Genomic DNA, 14,392 nt, shown 5'->3' with positions numbered 1-14,392 from the left:
TAATTATCAATTGTTTATGGTAAACTTCCAAACACAGTTTCCAGTGGGCTGCTGTTTTCAGATTGTGTTTAGAAACAGTTCAATTTTTGAGACTCCAAGAAAGATATAACTCTTTAGTCTCTCAGCATATGCTTTGTAGTCTGGAGTCAGTACTATCTCCTTATATTATGATTTAAGCATGCTCATTTAGACGTACTTTTCGTGTCTTAATTATTATTATTTCTTTGCCAAAAGATACTAGAAATGAATCAATGATACAAACACGAGACTTTACGTGTAAAAATAAACTTCTTGATGATTTGAGCTTCAAATTTTTTTTTGCACATTACTTATTTAGTTCAGATATATTAATTTATCAAAATCCCGCTCTCCAATTAAGTCGGTGAATGTAAGCTTAATTAAACTATTTTTAAGCCTAGGTGAGCTTGATTGAGCTTTAACAGTCCAAGTCAAATGATTAACTTACCGATCTGATGGTTTTCATAATAATTAATTCAGAAATTAGGAGTTTAGTTCGTGTGATTAGCGGTGCACATTCTTCATATCTATGCGAAGACAGTAATTAATTAAGGTTCGTTTGGAAAGTAATTTTACATGACTAAAAATACTTTTAGAGCAAATATTTTTTTTAACCATCTTTAATAAAAATGCAAATTAATTATGGAAAAACATTTGAAGTGTTTCATGCAATAAACACACACGTACTTTAGAATCCAAAAATATTTTCTTTTGTAAAAGCACTTTCAATCATTTAAAAGCACTTCACTCTAAATATCTGTGTCTATATATACATCAACAGAAAACTAGCACTAGCACCATCATAATTCATGAAATAATATAATAAAACTTCTCTATAGTGATACTTTATAAAGAAATAACTTTCACGTAGTCATAAAATTACGGTTCTAATTGACGCCAGTTATATATAATGAATAAACTTCACATGCATTGTAATAATTTTTTAGATCTCTGTCTTAAGAAACTTGTTTCCACATGGTAATAATTGGAAGAGGCCTCTTAAGGACAATACTTATATCCACTGCATGGGTGCACCTACTTATTCAACCTCTTGTGGTTATTGCATTGTTACCATACAAATATCATATACAAAACAATTGATCATATTTATCATGTAAATATATCATCTCCACAATAAATCCTTCAATTTGGAGCTCATTTAATCATACATGTGTGTCGAATTTTCAAGTCTAACACGGGAACAACACAAAAAGGGTGACATGGAGCATATGGGATCGTTGGGCTTCACACGTGGGACAACGTGCTCTAAATATGAAGTTCAAAATCAAAGTGCGTGACTAGCAAACATGATGTAAAACTACGAATAATACATAATGAATTGAAAAGAAAGAGAATACTACAAATTTGCCGAGACAACTATAACCCATAAGACTACATTATGACTAACTTGTTGAAAATAAAGGAATACAAGAACTCCTATATATAGAAAACCTAAAGCAACCCTAATCCTTAACACACAAGAAATTCTAATTCTTGGCCCACAAGAAAAATATAAATAACTAATTTTCCAACACCCTTGTCAAACTCATGGCGGTACACGATATGAGTTTTCCAGCAAGTAGAGGAAGATGCAAGCTCCATAAGAGGAACAAGACAAGACAAACTTCGTTAGGCAAACAAGACAAGATAAGTGAACCAAACGAGCAAGCAAGCGAGCAATTCAAGAGAGATATTCAAGCAAACGAACAACTCAAGCGAGCAAACAAACGAGCAATCCAAGCGAGCGAACAAGTAATCAAGCAATTCAAGTGAGCAAATGAATGAACAATCAACATCAACCACAAGGCAAGCAAGACGATTCCAACAGGCAAAAGAATTGATAAACGTTATAAGCTTCGCATGGTCTGGCACCAACATTATCGATATTGTACCAACTTAATCACTTATTGATAGGTGTTGGGTTTTATCACAAAAGACCTTGGTTGTATTAGGGATGGAACTCTCATGTATTAATTTATATTATTTTGTTATATGACCCATGTGAGATCTTATTCTCAAACACGCCCCTCATGAGTAGCCTCGCATGAGTAGCCTCACAATGAGTCACTCAGGAAACCAATTCCCACATCGGGAATTGATCAAGCCAATACACCAGAGCTAACGCTAATCTTTTCAAAAGCTCAATCAGTATTTAGTAGTCCGTCACTAGAGCAACACACTACTTTTCGAAGACTTAGTTATTCAGTAGTCAATATTAGGAAGCAAGTTCTTGCTATATCATTGTAAACAGGTCCACCATCGATAATTGATATTATTTCAACTTAGCCACCAATAGCTAAGTATCGGGTTTTAGCACAAAAGGCCTAGGCAATATTAGAGGTACAAACTCCCATTAATTGTATAATATTTTGTCATGTGCCCAATGTGGGACCCTATGCTCCAATACATACAAAGTCTTTTCTCCAATCAATGTGAAATTCATTCTCTACATTTACTAATGCATGAATTTGAAATTTTGTTAATTTTTGACTTCTCTACGTTTACTAGCATATAATGAATAAAAAAAAAAAAAGCATTTGTCTCCCACATTATTTGTAATCTAATACCTAAATTTTATGAATTAGATTGATGAGACAAGTAGTTGATACATGCTCATACAAGTAAATAAGTCATAAGAGTAATTGAATCTCTCTCAAAAGTTCAAAGTAAAACTTGGTCATGACGTCTATAATATGTATTAGTTTGCAATTGTTCTTTGTGAAATAAGTACATTAATTAGAACAATTGAAAACTACTACATAGACGTTACTTGATGCATATGGTAATACAAAAATGTTGTTAAATTTAAGAGAAATGCTATGGGAACTTTCATAAAGTGAAACTTTTTATGGATTTTTTATTACCTCATGTTTGTAGCTCAATATTTTATAATATTAACATGAAAATTAACGTTAAACTGTGAAGAGACAGAAAATTCATAAAGAATCTCACTTTAAAGAGTGTCCCCTTAGCATTACTCTAAACTTAAACACAATACCGATCGAAGATTATTGTTAGTTTTGTCCCTAGAGGCAAGAGTTAAAAGCAATTGCACGTGTAGAACTTAAAAGAAGCATCTTCTCTTCTTTCCATGCATTAGAAGAAAACTATGATTTAGTATTATTAATAATCACAATAAAGATGTTGGGATCGACACTTTCTTGTTAATTCAGAACGATACCGACTCAAACTTGATGCGATTCCACCGGTCAAAACCAGCACACGAAGAAAAGTCTAACCGTCTAAGTGAGTTTAATTAAGGTCTAATTTTTATCGGATGTACCCAATGGGACTTTAATTAAGGTCAAATTGAAGCTATACACTTGTGGGTGTTTCAGTTTGTTTAAAAATCCTTCTATGGGTAGGCCATGACACGGTTATTTTCTGAAAAATAAAAGAGAAATGCTAAGGAAATTCTCTTAAAAGTGAGATTATTCATGAACTATTTGTCGCCTCACAATTAATGCAACTTCCATGCCAACATGATAAAATATTGTATCAAAAGCATGAGGTGACTGAGAATCCATCGAAATTTTCATTTTTGATAGAGTCCCTGACATTTCTCTTAATAAAAATGTGTAAATTGTAGCAATGGTCCCTTAACTTTAACCTAATTAGAGTAATGGTTCCTCAACTAAAAATCTATTACCATTGGTCCCTCAACTTATCAAAACATACATCTATGGTCATTTTTGTCAACTTTATTAAAACTTTTGTCAAAATGAGTCACATGGTAATAGATTTTTAGTTCAACTGGTCTCTCAACTTTAGTTCAACTGGAGAAATGGTCACTCAACTTTAATCCAATTGAAGTAATGGTTTCTCAACTTTAACCCAATTATAGCAATGGTCATTCCAACATAACTCATTTGACAGAATTATGACAGAGTTGACAAAAATGACCATAGCTATACATTTTGATGAGTTGAAATACCAATGGTAATGAATTTTAGTAGAAGAATCATTAGTCTAATTTGATTAAAGTTGAGGGACCATTATTACAATTGACTCTAATAAAAAGATCAAGAAATACGGTTATTTTTCTATCTTTTAGTATTTATTAGGAGTTAGTTTTTGCTCAATTGAGTTCACATATACTTTAAATAGAATAGGATCCTCTCCGGATCCTTTTTGTGGGGATTTGGAGGATCAATCAATCGTTTCCGTTCATTGTACATCGTACGGTTAGAAATCATTTTCAAATTTGAATTTAAAATTGAATATAAATAGTACCTAACAAAAAATGACCGCACGATGTACGATGAATAGACACGATTGATTGATCGGATCCCCACAAAGAGGATCCAGAGAGGATCCTTGTCCACTTTAAACCATTGTTATAAAAATCACCACCTAGCACCGTCTAGGCGGAGGCGGCTGATCACCGCCTCGATTAGTCCCTAAGCGTTCGAAAATTAAGTAAGTGTGCCTAGACCTACTTCAGAGTCCGCCTATCCCGCCTAGCCTGCTTAAACCCGCCTAAGCACCCACATAGGTCGTGACTTTCACTTAGACAAAAAAACGATAACTTTCATTTTGCACTTTAATTTTTCAATGTAAAAGACTTATTGAATACTTAGATAAACGCTCATTATACGCTTGGTCCCCATGTTTTCAATTTGTTCTAATACTTCATAACCTATATGTCATTTTATTTTACAATTTGTGTATCTCAATACAATTATATATGTTTTTTTAAGTATAAATAGACACTTATTTATACAATAATATAATAAATTTACTTAAATCCGCTTAGACGCTAAGCCCTAGCCCGCCACCCGACTAGCGCCTAGTGTCTTTTAGAACCTTGCTTTAAACAATTTATGTCAGACGTCATATCTGCTAGCTAGAGGTTTTTACCAAGTTCTGTAGGTTTTAACCAACTTCAGTAGGTTTTTACATCGCTTATGAGTATAAATGAATTGTAAATGTTACTTTTACATCTCAAATATACATCTTTTAGTACTACTAATTGTTAGGTTTTAAACTAAGTCGCCTCATGTGTACTCTTAATTCATGACGAGTATACTCTATATATAGTGAAATATATAGTGAAATATCAGTCGATTTTGAGTTACATGCTTGCTTTTGACTAATTTGAATCTTAAACCATATGATAGAACATTGAACCATATATATCAGTATCATGGTGATAAAACTAACCGCGATGTGTCGTATGATTAGTAAACCCTAGCTAACTAGTAGTATACATGCGAGAGGCAGAGGATGTGTAACTAATTAATTTGATCTCTGCGCTTGTATAACGTAAGTTTATGCCAACTTGCAGTTCTAATATTTGCATGTTGACAACATACTTATTTTCTGACAGATCGACCAACGTGATTGCTGGCTTCATATGCTTTTCCCGATTGAGTTTGTGAGAATACCTGCTACCTACTGGAATGACTCGTACGCGGAAACATGTATGTAGAAAGTGTGACTTGTTTGATCCCTTCCTTTCAATGCAGGGAAAAGGTGGGGCAAAATTAAAGAAATCCCCGGTATGATTTCATTAAAACGAAATTTAAGAAAATCCAGCAAAAAATGGGCATCGTGAATTTCTAATCAGTTCTAAATACTGACACTGTATAGTAGTTGCCACTTTAATTTTTAGTTTAATTCATTAACCTCCACCTCCACCTCCACCAGATTAACTTAATTCTAGTGGTATATTATCATGCTAGCTTATGTTAATTACATGTCTAATTCCCTTTATTATTTTTTTCTTTTCCCTACAACCAAACGAAGGAATGGAAAGGAGTAATAATGTACTACGTAAACCAAAACAAATTCCAATTTTATTTTGAGAAAAGAAATCCAAGATTTTAATATTTAAATGTAGCAATAAACACATACATATATAAAAGAGGTTGAAGTGCTAACTAGTTAGTAATTTAATACGATACTAACGATTTGTCTCTAGAAAGTGATCTCATAATTTCAACCATTTATGTTTTAAGCTATTATTCATTATCCTTATAAATGAATCAATTCAGAATTTATTTAGCACTTTAGTTATTATCTTGAACACTTTTTTGTTTATTAACTTAGTAATTGATTACCGTATATAATAGTATATATCTTCGTTGATCTCTCTTTAGGAGTTGTGTTGATATTGTTTCACTTTTGGGCTTCATATGGAGATCTGCAGATAATATAGGGCCAGCATCTTGGTTAGACCTTTCCCAAATAGAAGTTTATGGGAGCCCAAAACTTTGGGGCTGCTGCTTCCATCCCACCAAATAAAAAAAGTATAAGAATTTTTTTTTTGGATAAATTACATTATAGCATCTCGGGTACGTACGTGCTCAATTGCAACTTCATAACACATTTGAAAAATATTTTAATTTCATACATTTACTTATTATTTTGTTTTACTTTCATACATTCGTCAAAAAATCTGTTAAATTAACCGTTAAGTAATGATGTGGACCATATTATAACTCACCATCAATCTACAAGGGTACATAATTTTAACTCAGGAAAAGGTCCAGCAGTTACATTTTCTCCATTATTGGGGGATCTTCAAGTGATTTTTTGATGTTTGCCTGAGGTTACTGATTCCTGACTGAATGAAAATTAACTCACCATCAATCTACAAGGGTACATAATTTTAACTCAGGAAAAGGTCCAGCAGTTACATTTTCTCTATTATTGGGGGATCTTCAAGTGATTTTTTGATGTTTGCCTGAGGTTACTGATTCCTGACTGATTGAAAATCCAACTTATTCCCAATTCTTCTAAAATAATTTCATTTTCTTCTGTTTTAAATTTTAAGAAAAAATATTACTTAGTACTACAGTCTAGTGGTTTTCTTCTTCACTGGTAAATGAGAGGTATGTTTGATTCTCGCCAAAGATGAATTTGAACTACATTATTGCTAGCTCATTGTGAGGCTCTACAATTCTATTAGTGTAGATACTACCGTTTGTCAAAAAAAAAATATCAAGAAAAAGTGTATTAAGTGGGCATGCTATGACTAGCTCTAGGATGCCTGAATATTGGCATCAAGCTGCCCACAGAAGATGCTTAGCTCTGCGATTAATGGGACTCGATCAAATCTATGTCTATACTTTATATTTTCTTGGGTTGTCTTGAAAAACATGTATAACTATAAATATGCAAACATATAATTTTGTAAAATTACTAAATTAGTAACATACATATGTCATTTTCATAGCATCTGATGCAGTTTCTGATATTTTGAAAGGTTCTTTTGTTGATGTGGCCTAATCTGCAGTGTCAACCGTACTCGAATAGCATTGTCTCTGAAATGAACCCTAGCAGAACTTTGGCTTTCAGTATGGGCAGCACACAGTGCAATTCGAAGCATCCAAATTTGCTGGCCAATCTTTTCGAGTGTCATATTTTGGTAACCATCATCAAACGTGAAGATATAGATTTGTCAACTAAATGTTCGACTAAATATATATTTGAATTCATACGTGTATGACGCTGTTACGAGTTCATTGAAAAAATTGTCCTTTGATAATATGAGACAAATATAGTGAGTTGGAAGATTTTAAACTTGACTTGGTCCTCAAGAAGAAACCTCGCGGGTTGAATTCGACACCACCAAGATCATTTGACCTTTCATGCTTCCATCAATGGTCTTCCATTTGCGAAGACTTGTATCCCTGATTTGACTTTGACCTTACATAAACAAATTTATCCTTGTTCTAAAAATTAAACACAACAAAACAATAACAGAAAAACAAAAACTAACAAACAAAACAAAACATAAAAGAGTAAACGCTGAATTTGTTATATAGATTGACAAGAACTATTCCATGAGTATGAAGTGTTACATAGAGAGTGGTGTTATCCACACACTCTTTACTACTTTGTATACATCCTCTTAAATTTTATTATTTTGATCATCTTCAATTTAATCAACCTGACGGCCAAAAAAGTATGTCAAAAGTAAACGAGGGTGTGGATATATGGCACCACCTTACATATGTACATGCAAGAATTAATTTAGAGGTCCAGTATGTCATTATTTTGAATGGTACGACCACTTAACTTAGGGCAACAGACAAAACTGCCGAGAATCATATTGATAAATTGTGATTAAATTTAAGATTCCATGATTAATTTGCTTTAGTCAGAGAGGGAGAGGAGATGTTTTTTTTTTATTATTTTATTATTCTTAATCATATTTCTTAATCTGTGATGTGGTCTCCTTATATTGGCCTAAATAAAGCAATGTCATTATCGTGAATAATAATGCTAAATGTACTGATAATGCAGGTTTTAACTGAAAAGCCAATCATAATCTTAATTTGCTTAGACTAATTATTCCACGTCATTCTTTTTCCCTTTTTTTGTTCAGTAAGTACTCATGAATATAATTATGCACAGGCCACGCAGGCTAGGGTTGTTAATTAGTGAGAGCTATAAATAGAGATTGCTTCTGTGCCCTTCGCACAGGATTAAAGACGCATGTACAAATGTTACACTTATATGTGTATGATTTTGTGTCCTTGTTCCTTGCAGTACACGACTCTCATTTGCAGTACAACTAGCGTTTAATTACTTATGGGCATGGATCACATGATGATGTGGTCGTGTGAGTGCTCTCCCAGAAGGGCTTTTCACAAATAAGTTACTGAAAACTTGAATTTATATTCTATTTACACAAATACCTTCAGAAGGGAGGCCAATACTTTCACAATAAAGTTCGATAAGTTGCGCCACTGTATTTGGACTAGCAACAACTATGTATCGAACTTATAAAATTATATATGATGATCGCATCCATGTTATTGGAATTCAGACACCCTTTCCAACCAAATGAAGACGCTAGACGAAGAGATAGTTCTAGTTGGTGAAAAGAATAACCCTGTGAATTATATTATTTCACATGACCGTTCTTTGCTTTTGGCTTTTCAATACCTTTTTTCTAGGTTCTGGCATCGTGAGGTAAGGCATATTTACATGAGGACAAGCATGGTTGCTCATGTCATTGTGGGGTTAGGCATATTTACATTGAGATAACAACCTTGTGAGTAGTAAAATCACTGTAACAATTACATCATCATGAAAAGACTACACCACGTCTGATGATCTTGCAATTATCATCAAAAAAACATTGCTATGAGTCACCTCCAACAATTATCGAGCTTTCTTCATATAGTCCTTTGTCATGCACACAAACAAAAAGAAAAGCAAAAAACAGATTATAACAATTGAAAATATGACTTCAGCCGTTGACACCTCATTTTCTCCACATAAAATCCGATATAAGTTTTTTACTCGAATAAAATCCATTAATTATAATCCACATCAACAAATTCATTAATTATATTTGACTTCACACATTTAAAAAATTTTGATGCCTAAAATACCCATATTTAAATGTTTGAAGAACACAATTAATTCCACACAAATTGTAAGGAATGATTAATAGTTTTACAAAAATAATAAATAATAAATTCATGGCCTAATATATAATAACAACAAACATGCCTAATATATGTAATAATTCAGGCTTACTTAAGTCAATAAAATTGTATTTTACATGTAGATGTAGGTCAATTATTTCACACGCACATATATATAACCAAAAAAAAAAAAGCCAGATATACATAAAAATTCATGCAAAATAATTTACATCAAAAAATGTTATTTATTCAGTGCACCTACTTTTTGAATATTAAAATGTTAGATTGCATTAAAAAAAAAAGCAAAATATTTTCCCCAATATATGTAAAATACATGCAAAATAATTTACCAACATAATAAAGCAAACCCAATCTATGCAAAATATGTACCTACATAAAAAATGAATTTTTTTTTTCAATACTAGTTTACCTATTATTTGTACATATAATAATAAAATGTGCCAATATATGTAATAATACTTGGAAAATAAATTACCTACAAAATAAAAGAATGTTATTTGATTCAATATTAATTTACCTACAAAATATATTTATTTTCTCATCATAGATTTACATATAGGTAGATTAATTAGTATAATATGTTTGATCATATATGTAGTATTATGCATACATACATGTGTGTGTGTGTGTGTGTATTAGGGGTAATAATATGTGCATAATTATTTGTTCATTGTAATTATGGTGAGTAATATCATTTATTGATTTATTTTGAATATTGTGGTAAATGTGACGACCCGTCCCTAATTTTCCATGTAATTTCTCCCCGAATGTATAAATTAACTTTTATGCCCTTGTTGGCAAAGTGACGTGGACGTGGTTATTCAGTTTGAAATTGTTTTTCTCGCTATCGTAATTAAATGGTATTTGTTGTTACGATCGTGAGAGTGTGAATTAGACCCGAATCGGATCTGTAACAAAAATGTTACGCACAGTTAAAGTACGTTGCTAACAGGTATAGTGTTACATGTGTGTGTTAATTTTTAGTACTGGAAAACTACTGTTTTTGATAGGGTACATAAGATTTTGTGGATTTCAATTGTACAACCCTATCTCTTTTTCCTCTTTAAAAATATGTCCCGAGCTCCCCATTTCACTCACCCGCCAATCAAATCTCATCCTCAAATCTCTCACCCAATCAAACAACATCCCTCTCTTTCTTTTTTTTTTCCAGCCAATCAGAAAAAACTTTCTCTCTATCGCATCTTCTTTTCATTCTCTCTCTATCCCATAACTCTCTCCTCTCAGTAACAACAAGGACCCTTGTCAAAAATCACAGATTGAGCTCACAAACTCCACCATTGTACTCATTTTGAACCCACGAACCTAGCCGTACCAACCGATGATGAAATGACCGAGTTTTGACCTGTCAACTCGGAAGGTCTGACTTGGTGGGTTTTGGTTCGACAAGTTTCAAGCTGAGTTACAAGGTTTTAGGATGTAAGGACGCTTCTACACAACTCCTTAGGTCCTTAGACTAAGCTCGAAGCTGAGTTGACGTCGAAACAAGCAAGTTCGAGGAGTCGAAGTTTAGGTTGAACTTTTCAAATATTTTTCAGGCCATTTCCCATTCATTTTTGGACTTTTGCAAGGTAAAATCTTGTTCTCCTTGTCATGGGCTTCAATTCCATATAAATTTCATTGAAAATGGTTAAGAAATGAGCAAGTTATGAAGTTTTGGAATTTTACCCATAAACCAACGAACCAAACGGCGAAGCTCACTGGAGAAGACGAAGAATATTTCGTCCGAGTTGATGGAATATTCTAACGAGGTCAGGTAACACCGTTACTATATGACGGAATATTCCTAACGCCCGTCAGTCTTTATCAGTCACTGGCCTACGCATGGGAGCGCGTGTGTCCGTGGGCTAGCCGGCACGTGAGGGCACGTCCGGGCACTGGCTGGTGAGTGCTTGACATGTATGGGTTCGTGACGTTGAGTATAGTGTTTTCGTATATTCAAACCTTCCATTTGAGCAAACTATAAGGGGTTTTTCCTAGCTTTTAGTGTACATGTTAATTAATTAATTAATTAATTATTATTAGTTGTTTTGCATATAGGGGAGACTTATCTTGAGGACGTACAAGGACAAGCGAGGCTAAGGGGCTACGATCCATCGACATATCAGCGAGTGAGCATTTGTTTTCGTGTGTGTGTGTGTGTGTGTGTGTGTGTGTGTAAACTTTATAGTTTCCATAACTGCTTTTGAATAGATTTATGCATATCATGTCATGATTAAATAATGTTATTAGAAATGTTGTACTATGGTGAAATGCTAAATAATCCTACAAGGATGCGCAGGTAAATATATTGTCAGGTAAGGTTATTATGTTGACTAGATATGGCATGCTTATATTCATATAGTCTGCTCATCATTGCTGCACCCCGGTGTTAGTGCTTGCCCTGGGTCAGGGCCAGTCTTTCACGTGTATGTTCACCTCCACATCACACGCTCGCCTTGGATCCAAGTATGTGCCAATCCTGTCGTACAAGTTGCATTAGGCAATTTCGACTCGTAGGTGACCACGATTAACGTCAATTTTCACGTGATTGTAGCAGTAGAGCGTAAATTATTACACACAGTCCTGTCATATAGGTCGCATTAGGCGACTCTGACTCGTGTGCTAGCATAAATTGATGAGCATCAGGGTGAGTCGTACATGTTACATTAGGCGACTCCGACTTGTGTGCTAGTATAGATTAATTGAACACCTGATTTTATTTATATTACTGTTGAGATGTTGTGATGTGGCATACTTCTTGATTTACAGTTGATTTGCATTGATTTCATACCTATGCGTAGTATGATTTTCTGGAAACTATACATGTTTTACAGCGAAAGGTTAGTATATTTTGCAAATAAATGGATTTTATAAACCTTTGTTTTTGCCCACTCACCCTTCTGTTTTTCGCCCCACCAGGTCCTAGATAGTTGAATTACTTTATGGCGTACGAGGATTAGCCGGCGATTCTGACATATCCCTTTTTAAATGTAGGAATTATTCTCGTTGTGTATTAAGTAGTTACTTAGTTTCGACGGCACTATTTGTCATCTATGCTCTGAATATTTGTATTTTATGGGTTCTACCCACTACTGCGCACTTACTTTATTAGTTTAAATAAGTTCGAGTTTCGGTTTAAATTTATTCACATTTTTTCATCACTGACATTTTTTGTTTTGTCACATTCGGATGACGGTCAGCATGCCTTGACTCCAGTTTGGGTGTGTCAGTAAAAGTAGTAAATATTTGGGGTTTTTAGATCCAGGTCCAAAAACATGGATGGTTTTTAGGAGTGAGTCCAGTTATCTAATTACATGTTTTTATTTCTTTTATGCTCATTTCATATTTTCTGAAAATATTAAAAATCAATTAAAATCTTCTAATATTGTGCATTTTCCAACTCCAAAAAATATAATTAATATCTTATAACAAAAAAACTAATATACTTACATAAATTTATCTGCAAACGATTCAACCCTAACTCAAGTAATTAATATATGAATGTCTATCATACCTATATGTAACATCCCACATTACCCATGAGAGTGGATCATGTAAGCCTTATATGTATATTCCCATCTCTACCTAGCACGAGGCCTTTTGGGAGCTCATTAGCTTCGGGTTCCATCGGAACCCGAAAGTTAAGCGAGTTCGTGCGAGAGCAATCCCATGATGGGTGACCCACTGGGAAGTCCATCGGAACTCCGAAGTTAAGCGAGTTCGTGCGAGAGCAATCGCATGATGGGTGACCCACTGGGAAGTTTTCATGTGAGTTCCTAGAAACAAAACTGTGAGGGTGTGGTAGGGGCCCAAAGCGAACAATATTATGTTACAGTGGAGTCAAGTCCAGGATGTGGTGGGGGCTTGGGCCGAGATGTGACATATAAGCGAGATATGAAACCTAACTAAAAGGTAGAAAAACATAATATACCTACAAGCAAGATACATTAATTTGCACGTGAAGGTTAACTATAAAAAAGAATCTGTCATATAGGTAGATATGATTAACATGTGATATAGGTTGATTATAAAAATTAAAAATAAAATTTATAAATGGGGTTTGAAGTTGGAGGAAGAACAAGAAATAACAAAAAATAAAAATAACAAAAATGAACCAAGAGATAATTATTGATAATTAAAGAGAAAATTAGAATTAGATGCCTCATTTTAAACATTGTTAGATAAAACATTCATTCCTTTTTAACTTTAGATTTAGGTGCTTTAATTTTGATTAAATCATCTATTCCATATATATTCCTGATTTAGATGCTTTTCATATTAATTTGTACGCTAGAAATGCCTTCAATAAGATCCAAATAGATAATAACCAAATTAATTGAGGATTGAGAGACTTAAATTATTAAGAATTTTCAATAGGATAATATACATAAATCGTTTCTAACTTGGTACAATCTTTCTCATTCTCTATTTTCTTCGTTAGAATTCAACTATGATTCAGGTGAAATTAATGTGCCATCTTTCTTAACAAAGCATTAAAACGTACCAACACAACTTATTTTTAAATTAAAATGTACCTATGCCGAATTGAAAGTCTTCATGGTATATTAAAATGTATCATAACTAAATTAAAATGTAACCATGCTGAATTAAAATGCACCCATGTTAAATCGAAGTGTACCAATGGATTTTAGATACGTTTATTTTAAATGTACCAATATGTATATTTAACTTTCTATTTTATTGTTTGTATCTACATTTTATATGTGTATTATGTATTTTCCAATTATTTAAAGAAAAAACTTTTGCAAGTTGTCTTTTAGGTACATTTTATGAGTTAAGATAAAACACCAATGTTGTATAAGTATTGGAAGATTTCTGATTTTCATAATTTTATGAACTAATGAAAATTTTTAAAATTGTAAATGCACGAATAATGAAAAGAAAACGAGATAATTTGCCAAAAGGAAATACTAAAAAATGAAATTATAATCCCCAAATTTATAGGA

The sequence above is a fragment of a genome, unplaced genomic scaffold (genome assembly GCF_019419815.1).
Source record: "Pyrus x bretschneideri cultivar Hongxiangsu unplaced genomic scaffold, Pyrus_bretschneideri_v1 Contig27, whole genome shotgun sequence".
NCBI lineage: Eukaryota > Viridiplantae > Streptophyta > Magnoliopsida > Rosales > Rosaceae > Pyrus > Pyrus x bretschneideri.
This window is presented reverse-complemented; position numbering follows the sequence as displayed.